Genomic DNA, 17,433 nt, shown 5'->3' on the forward strand with positions numbered 1-17,433 from the left:
TTATTCTCTGTTCTGGTAGGTCTAAATAGGAAGCCAACTTAATTCAGAAGTTGATAAGTGATAACCTAGCTAGTTCATTTTAACAAGCATATAGTATTATCTTTCATGAATATTCTAAAATATATTCATCCATTATTTTGCAGATGGGCACTGTATTGTTTTGAATTTCAGCTATTATGAATACTGATGTAATAACTAATTTCATATGTCTCCTTACGTACATGTATGAGTTTCTCCAGGATATATAGCTAGAAACAGAATTTCTGAGTCAAAGAACACAGGCATTTTCAACTTTGGCAAACGGACACATTTCAGTTCAAAATGCTTATACCAGTGCAAATTCCCAACAGCACTGTAGAGAGGTTCTGAGTCTCTCCACACCCTCACCAATACTTGGTATATTCAGACCCTTTAAATACCACCAAACTTATAATTGTAAAAAGGTATCATGTGATTTTAATTGCATTTCCCCGATTATAGTGCGGTTCAATGTTTTTTCGTAAGTTTATGAGTCATAATGTCCCCTTCTGAGAACCGTTAGAACCTTTTACCAATCTTTGTTGAGTGTTTTTTCTCATAGATTTATATAAGATGTCTTTATCTTGTATACTAACACTTTCTTAATTAAATATGTTGCAAATATCTTTGGCCCAATCTGTAGCTCATCTTTTCACATTTTTGAGGGAAATGGTGGTTTTAAGAAGAACAGTTTTTAAAAATATAATCATATTTTTAATTTTGGCTTTATATTAGGTAGTTTTTGTGTTTTGTTTAAGGAATCCCTTTCTGCCTCAAGGTTATAAAAACATTCTATATTTTCTTTTAAAGGTCTTAAATTTTGTTTTTCTGCATTTTTAGTTATCCACCTGTAAATAATTTTTTATTATGATATGTGTTAACAATCTTCTTATTTTTTCCAAGTATATAAACAATTGGGTTAACAACATTTAATAGTCCACTTTTTACCCACTGAGTTGTAGTGCTGCCCCTGTCAGGTTTCAAATGTGCATCAATGTGGTTTCTACTTGACTGTCTATTTTTGCACACTTACATTGTTTCATAATTAGTTTTGACATTTCATAGGGTAATTCCCTTTACCTAGTTCATTGTCTTCAAAATTTTCTGAGCTCTTCTTGGGCTTTTTCTTTTCATAGTTTGTTTTGGACTTACTTGCCAAATTCTCTAAGAACATTTTTTGGAGTTTTAATAAAATTATACTGATTTCTAAGATAAGTTTGGGAAAAACTGAATCTTTATCATATTGATTCTTCCCATCAATAAAAATTAACTGCTACTATAATTATCTTGAGCAGATGTTGTATATATCACATGCTGTTGCTATGTATTAAGAAAAGTTATTTAAAGCTTGGAAATAACCAAAGGAGAGGCAATATGTTGTTTCAATGTCATGTACATACATTATTAAACAGGCCCAACCAAGGATAATTTGGGGGAGTGTATTTTAATTGATCCACTGTTTTTAAAATTGATTAAAAGTCTTAGACATACTAAAGTAGAACGTTAATTTGTAGACTTTTGTCCTAAATAAAATCAGATACTTTTCTTCTGTTATTAAAGATAATCCCATAGGTCATGGTTTATTTCCCTGTAGAATATTAACTGGCTTTGTATCTATCTTAGCAATGTTATTCTAACATTACTTTATTAACTTGCATGTAAACACCTACTCCTAAAATGTTCTTTGAACCACACTTACCATCTCACTGGTTCTCTCATTAATTAGTGAGTTGAATAAAGTCTGATACATGTACGTTTTATATTTATGAAAGTCATCTGTTAAACTCTGAATATTAGCCTGTAATAGCTTTGGAGTTTCCATAAGAGGCCAGAGTGGATTCACAAAACTAATTCAATTGTGTTACCACAGAAATGCCTTCATGGACTTTTGCTTGGTCCCCAGAGTTAGTCTAAAGCAGCAACAGAACTTTATCTTTGCTATCATGTTTTTTTCTAATTCAATACTTTTGACTTTTTTCTTGGTTCTTGGCCATGTTGGTTCTGGACCTAGTTTGTACCAGATAACAGCAACATCAACAACAACAACAACAATAAATAATTCCCCACTGGTAGAAGAAATGACTGGGAGTGTAATTTCATAATCTGACCATTTGAGACTTCTAATGGGATTATGGGGATCTGTTATCTCCCATGTAAGAGAAGATAAAGAATTTGAGTTGCTATCCTTTAATTTCTTTGTCTATTTGTGATCTCAAACTATTTCATTAAAAAAAATTCATGAACACTAGAAAGCAAAAAGCCCTTTGAATCTTGACTAGTGAGTTTTTTGTTTCTTGGATTACTTAACCTGTTTCTGAAGTTGCAGAACTGAGGCTACAAATTCTCTGTGCTGCTGTAATTGAGAGAACCCATGATCTCACTGTGTGCGTATGAAGTATGTTCCTAACTTAGAAGGGTATTAATAAACTAAATTATAAAGCCTCTTAAATTAAAGGAGCGATAATCTAATTGGTTCATAGAGAATAATAAGCACTTTCATAAATCTTATATTTTAGTATCTAATGAGAGTTTAAATGTGCTAGACGTTTAAGAAAAAAAATCCTTCTTGGAGATTCTGCTAGAAGCTCAGAAGTATTTTCGTATAAGAGACCAAGTTCATGTAATAAAAGTGAGTCTTTGGACAAATAAGACTAACTAAATAATTTTGGTTTAAAATACCTATCTATGTTTTCTCCATGATTTTGTAAAGGTGTGGGTTTGTATTTTTCTGAAGAGACCAGTTAATCTGAACTTCCTAAAATTCTGATACAAATACTGATCAGATAAATTAAGTACCCCTACATAAAGTTTAAAAAGCATAAAAAATATAAAATTGTGCTCAACTAAACTGAATCATAATACTAACAAACTTTTATATCAACGGTAATTATGTTTTATAGAGTGTCAGCTTAAAACATGATTTCCAAGATTCTTAGTTATTTCCAAAACCTTGGTCATAAAGCTTTTAATATATACAACTCTCCTTATGTTAAAATGTTACAAAGTTACTATAACTTTGCATCATGTTAATGAATGTGTTTATTCTTGCACTTTAAGAATATGTAAAAATAGTACATGTGGCTGTAGAAAATTGTATTTGTTAGTCTGCTAAATTGCTTGTGTATGATAGGTGATTATTATCAACTTCCTATCTATGAGTGAAGGTTGCTTCTAAAAGGTGGTTAGGTAGACTATGAGTTAAATTTAAAATGAGTAATTAAGACTATGCTAACAGCAATGCGATAGAAAAAAAAATGAGTAGGTAAGGTAATGGAATGAATTCTGTTTTTCAAGAGAATGAATAGCAATTTAGTCCAAAAGTATCAGCCTGTTTTAGAATATGAAAGAACATAATGAAGATCAAAACTTGAGTGTGTGGAGAAAGTTGAGGAAGGTTTAAAGAAGCGATTTTTATTTACCTTGGTTTATACCATGTGGGGCCAGAAAGATGCTATAAAATGTGCTGCATTTTGACAAAACTTTTTTTTTTTTTGCGGTAAGCGGGCCTCTCACTGTTGTGGCCTCTCCCGTTGTGGAGCACAGGCTCCGGACGCGCAGGCTCAGTGGCCATGGCTCACGGGCCCAGCCGCTCCGCGGCATGTGGGATCTTCCCGGACTGGGGCACGAACCCGTGTCCCCTGCATCGGCAGGCGGACTCTCAACCACTGCACCACCAGGGAAGCCCAAAACTTACTGAGTTTTGAAGGATTTATTCAAAATATAATTTAGAAGAAAAGAGTGTAGTTCTTCTACTACCAGAGTTACATAGAACGAGTCAATTCCTTTCTCCATGATAGCCCTTCATATATTTGAGAACTGCTAACATGTTCCTCCATTAGGGGTAAAGGAAGAGAAGGACTGTGAAGAGAGACACTGAAATCATGAGACAGTTAAGAAGCCATTTGCCATTTGTACAGTTTGAAATGATAACAGCACAAAATTACGAATGAGAGCTCCTTTTACTTCACATTCTCATCAGCGTTCATGTTGATAGCATTTTAGATTTTGGCCATTCTAATAGGTATCTAATGGTATTTATCATGGTTTTAATTTGCAGTAACTCATAGATTGGAAGAAAAATTTTAAATATCATATATCTTATATGGGGCTGGTATCTAGAATATTATAAAGAATAGTTACAAACCAATAATAAAAAGACAAACAACCCAACTTAAAAATAAGTCAAAGAAAAATATTCAATACCATATGATCCCACTTACATGTGGAATCTAAAAAACAAAACAAACAAACAAAACAAGAAAATCCACCAGCTCACAGATACAGAGAACAGATTGGTGGTTGCCAGAGAGTAGGGGATAGGGGATGGGCAGACTGGGTGATGGGGGTTAAATGATACAACCTCCAGCTATAAAATAAATATGTCATGGGGATGTAATGTACAGAATTGTGACTATAGTTAATAATATTGTAGTGCCTATTTGAAAGCTGCCAAGGGAGTAGATCTTAAAAGTCCTCATCACAAGAAAAAAAAAGAAAATAAATTTTGTAACTAAATCTGGTGATGGAATGTTAACTAGACTTATTGTGGTGATCATTTCACAGTGTATACAAATATCAAATCATTATGTTGTACACCTGAAACTAATATAATGTTATATGTCAATTATACCTCAATTTCAAAAAGTGAGCAAAGGATCTGAATAGGTATTTCTCCAAAGAAGTTTCACAAAAGGCAAATAAGCATACGAATAAGGTGCTCAACATCATTAGCCATCAGGGGAATATAAAAACTAAAATAAGACCCCTCTTCACACCTACTAAGATGGTTATGATCAAAAGAAAGGTAGTACCTGAAACTGAACACAAAATTGTTAATCAACTATACTCCAGTATAAAATAAAATTTTTTTAAAAAGACAGATTGTAACTTTAAATGGAGCATAACCTATAAAAATATTGATTCACTATGTTGTACACCTGAAACTACTATAATATTGTAAATCAACTATACTTCAATTTAAAAAAAAAGATTACAAGTTTTCATGAGATGTGGAGAAACTATAACCCACATAAACTACTGGTAGCAATATAACATGATGCAGTTGCTTTGGAAAACCATCCAGCAGTTCTCCAAAAGGTTAAACATAGCATTACCATATGACTCAAAATTCCACTCCTAACTACATACTCAAGAGAAATGAAATCATGGCCACACAAAATTTGTACGTGAATGTTCAAAGCAACATTATTCAAGATAGCCAAAAAGTAAAAACAATCTAAATATCCATCAACTGCCAGAATAAACAAAATGTGGCATATGCATTCAATGGAATATTATTTGGCAATAAGATGAAATGAAATTTGATAGGTGCTACAACATGAATGAACCTTGAAAATAGTATACTAGTGAAAAAAGTCATCACAAAAGATCACATGTTATATGATTACATTTACATTAAATGTCCAGAAGAAGCAAATCTCTACAGACAGAAAGTAGATTAGTGCCTAGGAGGGAGGAGGGGAGAGATGTATTTTTCAAATTTGCACAAAAGTACAGTATGAGCTAGCAGTGGCCATACCATGCTGGATAGGATAGTCTAGGGCACTAGTTCCCAAACTGCCTAACTGCAATGGAAGAATGGAGCAATTTTGAAAATTAAAGATTCCTCAAGTTGCACCTCCTCCAAAATTCTCATTCAGAAGGTATGGAGTAAAGCACAGGATAGACATTTGTTTTTCAATTTTGTCTATTATGAATAAAGTTGCCATTCACATATAAGTCTTTATGTAGACATACATTTTCATTTCTCGGAAAATACCAACAAGTAGAATTGCTGGCTTGAAAGGTTAAGTATACGTTAAACTTTAAAAGAACTGCCAAACTGTTTTCCTAAGTGGCTGTAAAATTTTATGTTCCCACAAGCTATGTAGGAGTGTTCCATTTCTCCACATCCTTGCTAACATTTTATATTGTCAGCATTCTTATCTTTAGCCATTCTAGTAGATGTGGTATCTCACTGCAGTTTTAATCTGTCTCTAATGACGAATGATGTTGACCATTTTTTCATATGCTATTGACCATTCATATATTTTTCTCTTCAAAATAACCGTTCAAATCTTTCATCTGTATTTTTAAAATTGAGTTGTGGTTCTTTTTGTTATTCAGTTATAAGTGTTCTTCATATTCTTGACACAAGTCCTCACATGAATGTTTAACAAATATTTTCTTCTTGTCTATATAGCTTCCCTTTATCATTTCATAGCTGTGCCTCTCAAAGAACAAAAGTTTTGACTTTAATAACGTTCAGTTTATCAGTTTTTTCTTTGATGGTCCATGCTTTGAGTCCTGTCTCAAAAATCTTTACTTAATGGTAGGACACAAAGATTTTCACCTATGTATTCTCTTAGAGATTTCATGGTTTGAACTCTTATGTCTAGACCTATGATTAATTTTGAGTTAATTTGTATACGGGGTGAGGTAAGGTTTGTGGTTCAGATTTTTTGTTTTTCCATATGGATATCTAATTCTTTTTTAATTTTTACTTTATATTGGAGTATAGTTGATTAACAACGTTGTGTTAGTTTCAGGTGTACAGTGAAGTGATTCGGTTATATACTGAATCTGTATCTATTCTTTTCCAAATTCTTTTCCCATTTAGGTTATTACAGAATATTGGATATCTAATTCTTGTAGGACTACTTATTGATTGTACATTTTACCACTGAATTATCATGGCACTTTTTTTTTTTGCAGTACGTGGGCCTCTCACTGCCGTGGCCTCTCCTGCCGCGGAGCACAGGCTCCGGACACACAGGCCCAGCGGCCATGGCCCACGGGCCCAGCCGCTCCACGGCACGCAGGATCCTCCTGGACCGGGGCACGAACCCACGTCCCCCGCATCAGCAGGTGGACTCCCAACCACTGCGCCACCAGGGAAGCCCTATCATGGCACTTTTATTGAAAGTCACCTGACTATATCTGTCTCAATCCTTTCCTTACTTTCTATTCTACTTCACTGATCTCTGTTTCTATTTTCATACCAGTATCACATGGCCTTGGTTACAGAAGTTAGTAGTAAGTCTTGAGAAAGGTAAGGTTAGTCCTCTAACTTTATTCTTTTTCAGAATTGTTATTCTAGGTCCTTTGCATTTCCATATGCATTTTGGAACCAGATAGTCAATTTCTACCAAAAAAAAAGAAAAAAAAGAAGTCTCCTGAGATTTTTATTGTATTTCTTTGAACCTACAGATAAATATGGGGACATCTGACTTCTTAACAATGTTAAGCCTTCTATTCTATAAACACTGTTAAGTCTCCATTTATTTATCTAACCAAATATCACATTACCATCAATCCCTAATATCATCTCAACATTTTTCATTTTTTATCCAACAACATCCTCACATAACTAAAAGCTCTAAGATAAGCCATACCCTGAAAAGACTGTTCACATTTGTGTTTTTGTACCTTTTACAAAATATCTGCCAAAAATCCCTTCTCTACCCTCTCAAAAGCCTTCTCCTAAAGGCCCAGCTCTTCTCTTTGAGGAATTATCTGCTTATCCAAGCCTAATGAATTTTTAAATTCTTGAACCTCTTCTAGATCTTATATTTTATACCCCCACGTAATGTTGATGCTACCAGATAGTTTGATACTCCTTTTTAAATTTTTTTGGATTTTTAAATTGAACTCTGGTTGGTTTACAATACTGTGTTAGTTCCAGGTGTATAATCAAGTGATTCAGTTATATATGTAGATAGATAGATAGATAGATAGATAGATTTAACAATGAATCCAGGGATACACCATACACATAACATGATGAAAAACAAACACAAATGCATGTGCTACAGTCTATTACATTTAAGGGTACAGAGGCCAAGAGTTCAGCTGGGCTCAACTTATGGCAGTTAAATGGTTTCATTGAGGAACTGGATACTAAGCTTAGCCCTGAAGTAGAAGGTAATAAAATGTTGAGAAAAATATGATTCTGGGTAGGGTGAAGAGGATGAAAGGAAATGTGGCAGTAAGAAAAAAACCTGAACCTTGGAACGCTCAGATCTAAATTTCAATCCCAAAGCTTTCAGTTACTGATAATCTAAAAGAAGTCCCGACTGCTCATCTCTATGTTGTTAATATTGTTAAATTTGTGTGATGTAAAGAAACACAGAAAGGAATTACTGAAAGATAGAAAAAGAAAAGAAGGAGAAAGTAGATGGCAGACTGGGAGTGAAAGTTTCTGCAAAGGAGCCTTGGAAAGAGAGAAAGAAATCTGAGGTAAAGTAAACCCAGACCTAGTCTCCTATCTTGCAAGCATAGTGAAAGTTAAGAATGAATAAGGGAGATGGATGGCTTGAGCTATAGAGTTCCAGACCTTGGTAGTTAACAACTCCAAATTTACAAAACCAGAAAAGCAATGAGTATTTGAAGAAACGATGATGGACTGGGGAAAAAAATGCCACTTAAAATACACACCATTACCAATAAGGTAGAACAAACTTACAACCATTTTCCTGATACTGGATGGGGGTTAGAAAGGGATATCCTATTTAAATGTATGTAGCATGCAAAATATTAAATGTAAATTAATGATACTATACCTATTACAGCAAAATTTTAAAATGTGTAATTGATAGTCTCTTTCTTTACAATGCATTTTGATTCTTTTATTTCAGCAAAAGTTTATTTATATGCTTTCACTCATTTACCTCACACCACAGTTTTCTTAATCCTGTTTTCTATAAAACCTTAAGTTTCTTCAACTATGAATTCCTGAAACAATTAATCCTTAGTTTAGATAGAGAAGGTCTACTATAACTACCACGTAAGCTGGTTGTAAAGATCAGCAAAAATCATATGTAAAAGGATTAGTGCAGTAACTGACATATCATACAGCCTTAATATACTGTAGATTTAGTACTTATTATTTTGACTCAGATGTGCAAGGAGGTTGGGGAAGGAAACTAACAGAGACAATAATGTACTTTTCCTGAGTAAAGTAGAGAGTATGTACTTAAGAAATAACACTGGTATCCAATGTCAACAAGATTCTGGGTTATGACTGGTAAAAAATGTAGAGCAACTATATGCTGCTATTCAAAAGGGCTGCGCAAACAAAGTGACAGTTGCAGAAGAATAATCTTGGGACCAGGATAAGGATAAAATGGGAAAGATCAGCTGAAAGAAGCCCACAGACACAAGGAATAAGAGAAAGGCCTGGCCCAGAGATGTGGCCCAGAGAATGAACACAAAAGAAGAATCTGAGGGACATTCCAAAGAAAAAAAATATACAATACAATACAATATTAATGGGTAAAATAAATGAAAGAATAAAAGATGACTAGAAAGTTTACATCTAAAGTGATGAAAAACAGAATCAACACAGAAAACACAGGTTGTTCATATCAAGGGAAAGAAAAAAGAATAAGGAAAAGAGGAATTAAATTTCTTTTATGATGAATTTGAGATAAAAATAACATATATGTGAAATAAATGAATAGGTCTACATGCAATGAGACTGGGATACAAATTCGGGAGTAATTTATGTAGTCATTTTAAAAAATCAGTTCATTGGCTGAATACAAAAATGAGGTCAAGAAGCTCAGCTTGGAAGAGAAGCATTCTTACAATGCAGGGTGAAAAACTGGAGTATCTATATAGAAGGAGAACCTGGGAAGCCTCTCTTTCTCTCTCTCTCTCTCACAAACATACAGACACACACACACACACACACACACACACACACACACACACACACACACACACACACACACACCCCCCCCCCAACAAAAACAAAGAAACAAAAAAATCAAGGAAAGGGACATGGATCTCATTAGAAATAAATGACTATAATGACACTGAGAAGTTTAAGATTAGGTCTAAGAAAAGGTTACTTAAATGTCTCAAAAAGTAGGTAAATAATTTTTGAAGCAATAAATTTGACAGAACATTAAGGCTCAAAACTAAATACAGAATTTTACTGTGTTAAGTTTAAAGTTGCACTTTAAATCTGTTTATTGGACTTGATCATTTTTGTTATCAGAGTGGGGGAGTAGACGAGAAAGTTCCTTACAGTTAAGGAGTAAAGCCAGTTGGTATGGACCACTTATTTGTAAAGATTAGCATTAAAAGAACAAATGACAACACAGTTGTGAAAAAGGAAACAGGAAAAAAGCACACTGAAAATAATTTATAAAAAAAGAAAAATACAAGCATCCAGTAAACATCTTAAAAGATGCAAAAACAAGAAATTATCAAATTATTCAAGATTTTATAACACACTATTCAATCTTAATCTTAAGGGTGCAGTAGATTACTCTTCGACACACTCCTGGGGAATACAAATTGAACAACCTTTCTGAAGGGCAGTTTAGCAATGTGTTTCTAAAGCATTTAAAATGTAATGCACTTTGACACAGTAATTCCGCTCCAAGGAAGTACTTTCAAAGAAATAATCAGAGATATTCACAATGATTTTTATATAAAAATGCTAACCTCATCAATACCTTGAAACAACATACTAGTATAACAATATGAACAATAAATGGTTCATATATATAATACTACAGCATAATATATCCTTAGATATATTCTATTGTTACAAAAGTATTTAGTAATGTTATATAGTATAACATATTATTTGAGCATAGTCTCTGGAATAAGATATCCTAAGTTCATAGCCAGGCTCTGCCACTTATTTGCTGTGACTATATAAGAGGAGCAATTGTTCCTTATATCTAAAACAGAAATAACAATAATTTTAGGTATTTAATCAGGGCTATTAGAGGGATTAAATAAGATACAAAATATAAAGAACACAGCATATTGCCTGACATACAGTAAGCACTCAACAAATATTATCTTGATGAATAAAATGTACAAAACCCCATAAAGCTATATATTCACTGATTTTAATCTTTGTTAAGTAAGTAAACAAAGGCATATGCACAGAAAAAACTCTGGAAGAAAATTCACCAGCAGGATTTTAAGAGTGGTCAACTCTACTTGGTGGGATTACATGAGATTTTTATTTTCTTCTTTACGTTCTTCTACACGTTCCAAAATTTCAACCATGAACATGTATTACATTTATAACTCTAAAATGTTCTCTAAAATTAGCACATGCTTATTTGACAACTGATGATGGCATTTTACAGTGACTGTGGAAATAGTCTAAAAAGTTTTCCTCTAGACTGAGGCATTATAGTCCCTTGTTCTTTATTAAAGATGCATATGTGAATAACCATAAAATAACTACACTAAAGGTTCTGGACTCAAAGATCTATAATCTCTAACCCAAAGCCAAAAAGACATTTTCTCAAAAATGTAACAGATGGGAGAACTCATACAAATGGTTTTGGGCTTCTGTTTTTCAATAGAAATTTTACAATGCTTATCATTAACTTAAGCAGAAAATAAACAATATTGATATTTATATTATAGCACTTCCTAATTTTCTTAATTCATCTGTGTCAATGTCCTTATGTTCATGCACATCCATGAGCCTAAAATTAGAAAAAAAATATGGGAAAAGTTCTAAATGGAAAAAAAAACCCTGTCAACCTAGAATCCTATACAAAGAGAAAATATATTTTAAAAACTCAAAGGTGAAACAAAGACTTGTTCAGATAAACAAAGCTGAAAGAATTCGTCACCAGCAGACCTGGTGATATAAAGGACGTCCCTCAGGGAGAAGAAAAGTGATGCTAGGTGGAAATACAGATTCCACAAAGGAATGAAGAACACTGGTACTGGGCTTCCCTGGTGGCGCAGTGGCTAAGAATCTGCCTGCCAATGCAGGGGACACAGCTTCGAGTCCTGGTACTGGAAGATCCCACATGCCGCGGAGCAACTAAGCCCATGCTCCACAACTTATGAGCCTGCACTCTAGAGCCGCAAGCCACAACTACTGAGCCTGCACGCCTAGAGCCCATGCTCTGCAACAAGAGAAGCCACCTCAATGAGAAGCCCACACACCACAATGAAGAGTAGCCCCCGCTCTCCTCATCACCTCAACTAGAGAAAGCCTGCACGCAGCAATAAAGAACCAACACAGCCAAAAAAAAAAAAAAAAAAAAAGAACACTGGTACTGGTCACTGAGAAGACAAGAAGATCGTCGAGCTTTAAAGCATTCCATGCAACAGGAAGAGTGGTAACAGACATTTGACTGAATTTGCTCTCTGCATTGACAGCCCAGTGTAAGAAAGGAGCATCCCACAATTAAATTGCAGGTTTCTGATCCTACATAATTCTTCCTGCCTGCCTTAATACAGCAAGCATTAAGGGGATGAAAAAGAGCTCAATATTATTTGATTATTATTTTCATTAAAAGGGTATTAATTTTTAAAACTTTTTTTCTCATTTCAAAGTGATACAATCATTAAAGAATGGATTTGAAAATCTGATACAAAATTAAAACAAGGAAATAAAAGCCACCTTTAAATTAGAAAAGAGGGAGGGAGGGAGGAAGGGAGGGAAGTTCTACAGAGTTTGCTATTTTATTTGAAGGGCATTTCAATTTACTTTTTAGAGGTAAGTTGTGTGGTGATTACTGTGGAGACAAACTCAAGAAACTGTAAAAATGAGCAGAAGAAGGAGGAGACGTAGAAACGATTGGACAGGGGTGATAGGAGTAAATAATATCGGTTACAAAAAAGGGCACCTGTTCAGGGTTACTGCTACCATGGACTGACCCTACAAACCACAAGGTGATGAACCAGCAGGGTACTTACTACATAAGTGGTTATTACGGTAGGGAAAAGTTTTCTGGCATCTGATACCTACTTTGCTTCAATCTCTTACCCTGAGAGAAGGTAACTTTTAGATGCAATCTCACTAGTAGTAGTAGTTGATAATACCTCTCAAATCTTGGTTCATAATCAGAAGCACAGAAAAGACAAAGGATGAGTCCTGGTGGTAAAAATTAAATGGACGGCTCTCTGCATTAGACCACCCCAGAGTAGAAAGAATACAGATAACAGACTTTCCAAACTTTTTCCAGAATAGCAGAGGAAATAGCCTGTTTTCCCCTGGAAACACTGTCTACTGGAATGGAATTTACAGGAAGGCAGCTGGCTAGTTTGTAAAAGGCATCTAGTCCTGGCCATTTCTTCAATGTTTCCATGTGCTCATAAACACAAGTGTGCAATACGACTGCTTTTCGACCTCAGTCTGATATTTCTGAAATTCCTCAATTCTGAATCTAAAAACCAGAATCAGTGGGGGTAAGGCTAGTAAAAATATCTAAGTTGGAGTACTCTGGAGTTTGTTTAATGCTACTGGGCAGTTATTTATTGACATGATGTATCTGGGATGGGGAAACAAAAACAAAAATCCTACCTCACAGGGCTTATATCAACAAAGCAACCAAGGATGAATGAAAAGGAAAAGAGCTGGAGCAACATTAATGAACACTGGACAACATAGAGTTTTCCCCAAAATGCTAGATAGCAAAGTTTTAAATGCATATGAAAATACATATCAGAGCAGTAATATCCCAAAACTCTCTAAGGGGTGAAGATGCTTAATTAGAAGAGCGACAAAAGAGTGTGTGTGCAGAGAGGAAACCATTGACTAAGGAATTAGGATATATGGACACATGAAAACAGAAGTTCCTATTCAGGGCTGTCCCAGGCTTGAGGATACCTCATGGGGACAGACAGGTCCTGCAAGGAGGGAGAGTTTGCTGCAGGGTAAGCAGAAGAATAGGATTCTTCATCTGTTTTATATGTTAGTGTTACCAGAAAGATTGTCCAAAATGATTAAAATCATTTAAACCAACACGTGAATGAGCATAAACTACATTGCACCTTAAGTTCAAATTTGATTATCTTTTCCAAAAAACTGAAAAATAAACAGGACAGTGTTCTAAAATGACAGTGTTCTCAAGCAAAAGCTTGAGAAACAAACATAAGGAGCCAGAAACAAAACAGATTTTAAATGCATTTTCAATTTGCCTCTTTAGCCCAGCATTATTAATATCTTTTGTCAGTTACCATCCACATGATTTATTCTACTATCAGCGTTTTCAGTTGTGTTATTATAAAATTCATTTTGCTTTATAGATTCATTAAAGAGGACTGGAGAAATAATTAGTGTGTTAAAGTGTCCTGTGTACATTCATAAAATTATGGCAGCAAAAACTAATGGTTAATATATTTAGTATTAGTTTAATAAAAATTTAGAACTAACACAGAAAGTGTAAATGGCTATCATGCCACTCAGCTAAATTACAAGATAAACTATAAGAGGCAAAGTAGCCCAAAAAAAAGGAGGAGAAGAAAAGAACAGAAAAATGTTAGGTCCCAGTACTAAATGTCTTGAAGGAGATTAAAGCACAGGTATTCACTCATTCAACAAATATTTATTGAGCACCCCCTACGTTTCAGGTGTCATATGAAAAGATACAGACAGATGTGAAGAGACATTTAGAATGTTACGACATCATATCAAATAATAAGGAAGACTCAAAACTTTTTAACTATATAGATGACTGGAGATAAATATCCATGGCAAATTTTTAGAAGTACTCAAAATGTGATGAGTTTATGAGACATTTGGAAGGGGTAAAAGCAACACAACAAAAATGGCTTCTTGTATTGTGGGTGGGACGGGCAGAGGAGGGAGAAAAGAATTTCTCTATATACCTGTTTATTTGACATACCTTGAAGGGAGTTTGCCCAAATCTGAGATTAAATTGAAATCATTTTCTTAAGTAGAGTTATTAAGAAGCTAGAAGCAAGCCAGAAAGCTATAATACAGACTCTATCTTTTAAAGCTAAAAGGAACATCTAACCCAGAACTTTAATTCTGTCCACAACTAAGGTCTGAAGAGTAACTTTCCCAAGGCCACATGGTGATAACTTTATTAATTTTAGTTGCAGGTTAAAATGTATAAAGTATTACATATTCTCTATACAAAATTAAATATTCCATATTAGATGAAATTTAAAAAGAAACACAGACTAGAGCCATTCAACACTTTGGTGTATATTAAATCCAGGTTTTCTGAGAGAGAGAAAGAGAAAAAAGAGAGAGACAGAGAGAGATGGGGGCGAGGTGGGGGGAGTGATGAAAAGAATAGAAAACATATCCACACAAGAATGGCATTATACTAATCATACTGTTTTGTAAATCCTTAATACAATATCTTTCTATATCAGTAAGTATACATAACAAAACTTTAAAAAATTATTGACTGGAGGCAGCAACCAAGTGTTCCATTTGTAGTTTTTTAATACTGATACCTTTTAAATAGCAAACATTAAAATACTGTGCAAATGAGCATACCCATAATGGTCATAATAATAGTGTAATAATTTATTGGGTTGGCCCAAAAGTTCATTCAGGTTTTTCCATAACATCTTACGGAAAACCCGAATGAACTTTTTGGCCAACCCAATAAAAGATGCGAACACTGCCATAGGTGTAATAATGTGATCACTTATTTTCAAATACACACACTCAATTTTCATATAAAATGAAAGGTATGGAAAAGATCTCTAAAGTCCCTCTGACCTCCAAAATCTTATGATTCTGTACCTATTTCATACATCTTTCTATAGTTTTTCATAAGACTTCCCATAATAACTATTTTTAATAAATTTCAAGCTTATGCCTACTTCAGTCTAGAACAGCTTCATACACAAACAGCACTGTGGAAGGTTTTTTATTTATACATGCTTATTTAATGCATACAAAAATCCTGCAATGTAGAAACCTGAAAATTAAGTAATTGTTCAATATCCCTTAGCTGGTAAGTAGAGGGTATGAAATTAAGACTCCTGGTCACATGATCCCAAAGATTCTGCTCATTTCATTACATCAAGCTGTCTTCTTTAATATATTCACTGAGGCATTTATTAAGCATCTATTATAACAACAGCAGGATTACTGTATTAGGTAAACATTCATTTAGAAGGATTGAGGAAATGCACACTGGGACTGATAAAGCAAAGTTCTCATATCAGTGTAAATATTATAACTACACGGGAGAACAAATCAGTAAATAGGTTAATAGAAAACAAACCTAATTTAAAAAATGAGGGCAGAAAAACAAATAGTTCTGAGTTTAGAACAATGGAAATTGACTAACTGATGCATACAAAATTCTCTACTTTTTTGCTTTTTAATCAATTTGTAGTTTGGCTTGGCTTTGTGGCTCATTTACTTGAGAGGTGATTTATAATAATTTAATATGTTTGAATATTAACAGTAAGAATTATTTCCTATCACTATAGAATGACTTAAGTTTTTCACAAAGCATGAAGAGAAAAGATACAGATTTTACAAACAGATTTTAGCTCACTTGGAAGAAAGGTTCTAAATTAATAATAGGAAATATTTACTACTACCATTATATAATTCATTGAAGGGGCAAAGAGGTTATTTCCTTAACTACTTTGAAAAGGAGGAAGACAATAAATTACTTTTAAACACAAAATATTAATATCTCACTTCCTTTGTTTTAAGTGTGATAAACATTCACTCAGCTGAACATTCACTCAAAACATTCATTTCAGACCTTCTCTGTTCAAGTGTCATGGGAATACAAATAAGGCTACTGGCTAAGATGTGGTCCCTAACCACATAGAAAGAGATGGTACTGAAGGTGTGGCTTTCTATTTAAATAAATCAATTTAGTTCCTCTTGGGAAACATCTGTGTATATAAATATGTTTTTAAAATTATGAAACAAATAATACTACTATTGGTCTCATTGGAGGTTCACAAATGATTTTCCACATTGTTTATTATTTCTGGATAAGCTGGTTGAGTGATACATACTTAAACCTTGAAAAAAATCAAAGCCAGTTATTCAATGTTCCTAAAAAGAATAAGATGACATTTCTTTGAATTTGGCACTCATAGTTTTGAGTCTACTTTTATTTCTGTTTCAGCCCCAACTTGATGCATCAGGAGCCTAGGGTCAGGATTAATCAAATCTTTAAAGGTACTTGTAGCTTGAGATGATGAAAGCTAAGACATAAAACAATGCCCATCTGATGCTCTGGTGTGCATCCAAATTACCCAAGGTGGATGTTTAACCCTCTCCTAGAGATTTGAATTCCAGATTTAGGTGGCACTCAAGGACCTGTGCTTTTAGACAGAACACATTTTGAGAGACACTGATCTCCAGAATTACCCTCATTGCAGAATTAGTTCCTATTTTCCCTCCTACCTCTGTCATTTTCAGAAGTGCCAGAACTACTATTATTTGTTTTGATACCTCTGAAGTGAAAACTATATGCTGATCTCCACAGTACATATTCTTAAATGATATACACCCATGATTCTGCTCACCTTCCACTGGCTAGATAGATGAATGGATAGATACAAAGGTAGACAGATACAGATAACAGATCCATCCACCTATTTATCTAATATACATTAAAGGAATGTATTCTGCCTGCAAATCAGAAAGTAATTCAAGTGTTTTAACATTTTCCACATCTG

General features: G+C 34.1%; 1 protein-coding gene across 3 annotated transcripts in view; it reads right to left on the reverse strand.

Annotated features, from left to right (window-relative positions):
* The window catches only part of PPP1R9A (protein phosphatase 1 regulatory subunit 9A), a 319,708-nt gene that overhangs the window by 123,503 nt on the left and 178,772 nt on the right, over positions 1 to 17,433 (reverse strand). The gene's annotated exons all lie outside the window — the stretch shown is intronic.

The sequence above is a fragment of the Delphinus delphis genome, chromosome 9, assembly GCF_949987515.2.
Source record: "Delphinus delphis chromosome 9, mDelDel1.2, whole genome shotgun sequence".
NCBI classification, from domain to species: domain Eukaryota; kingdom Metazoa; phylum Chordata; class Mammalia; order Artiodactyla; family Delphinidae; genus Delphinus; species Delphinus delphis.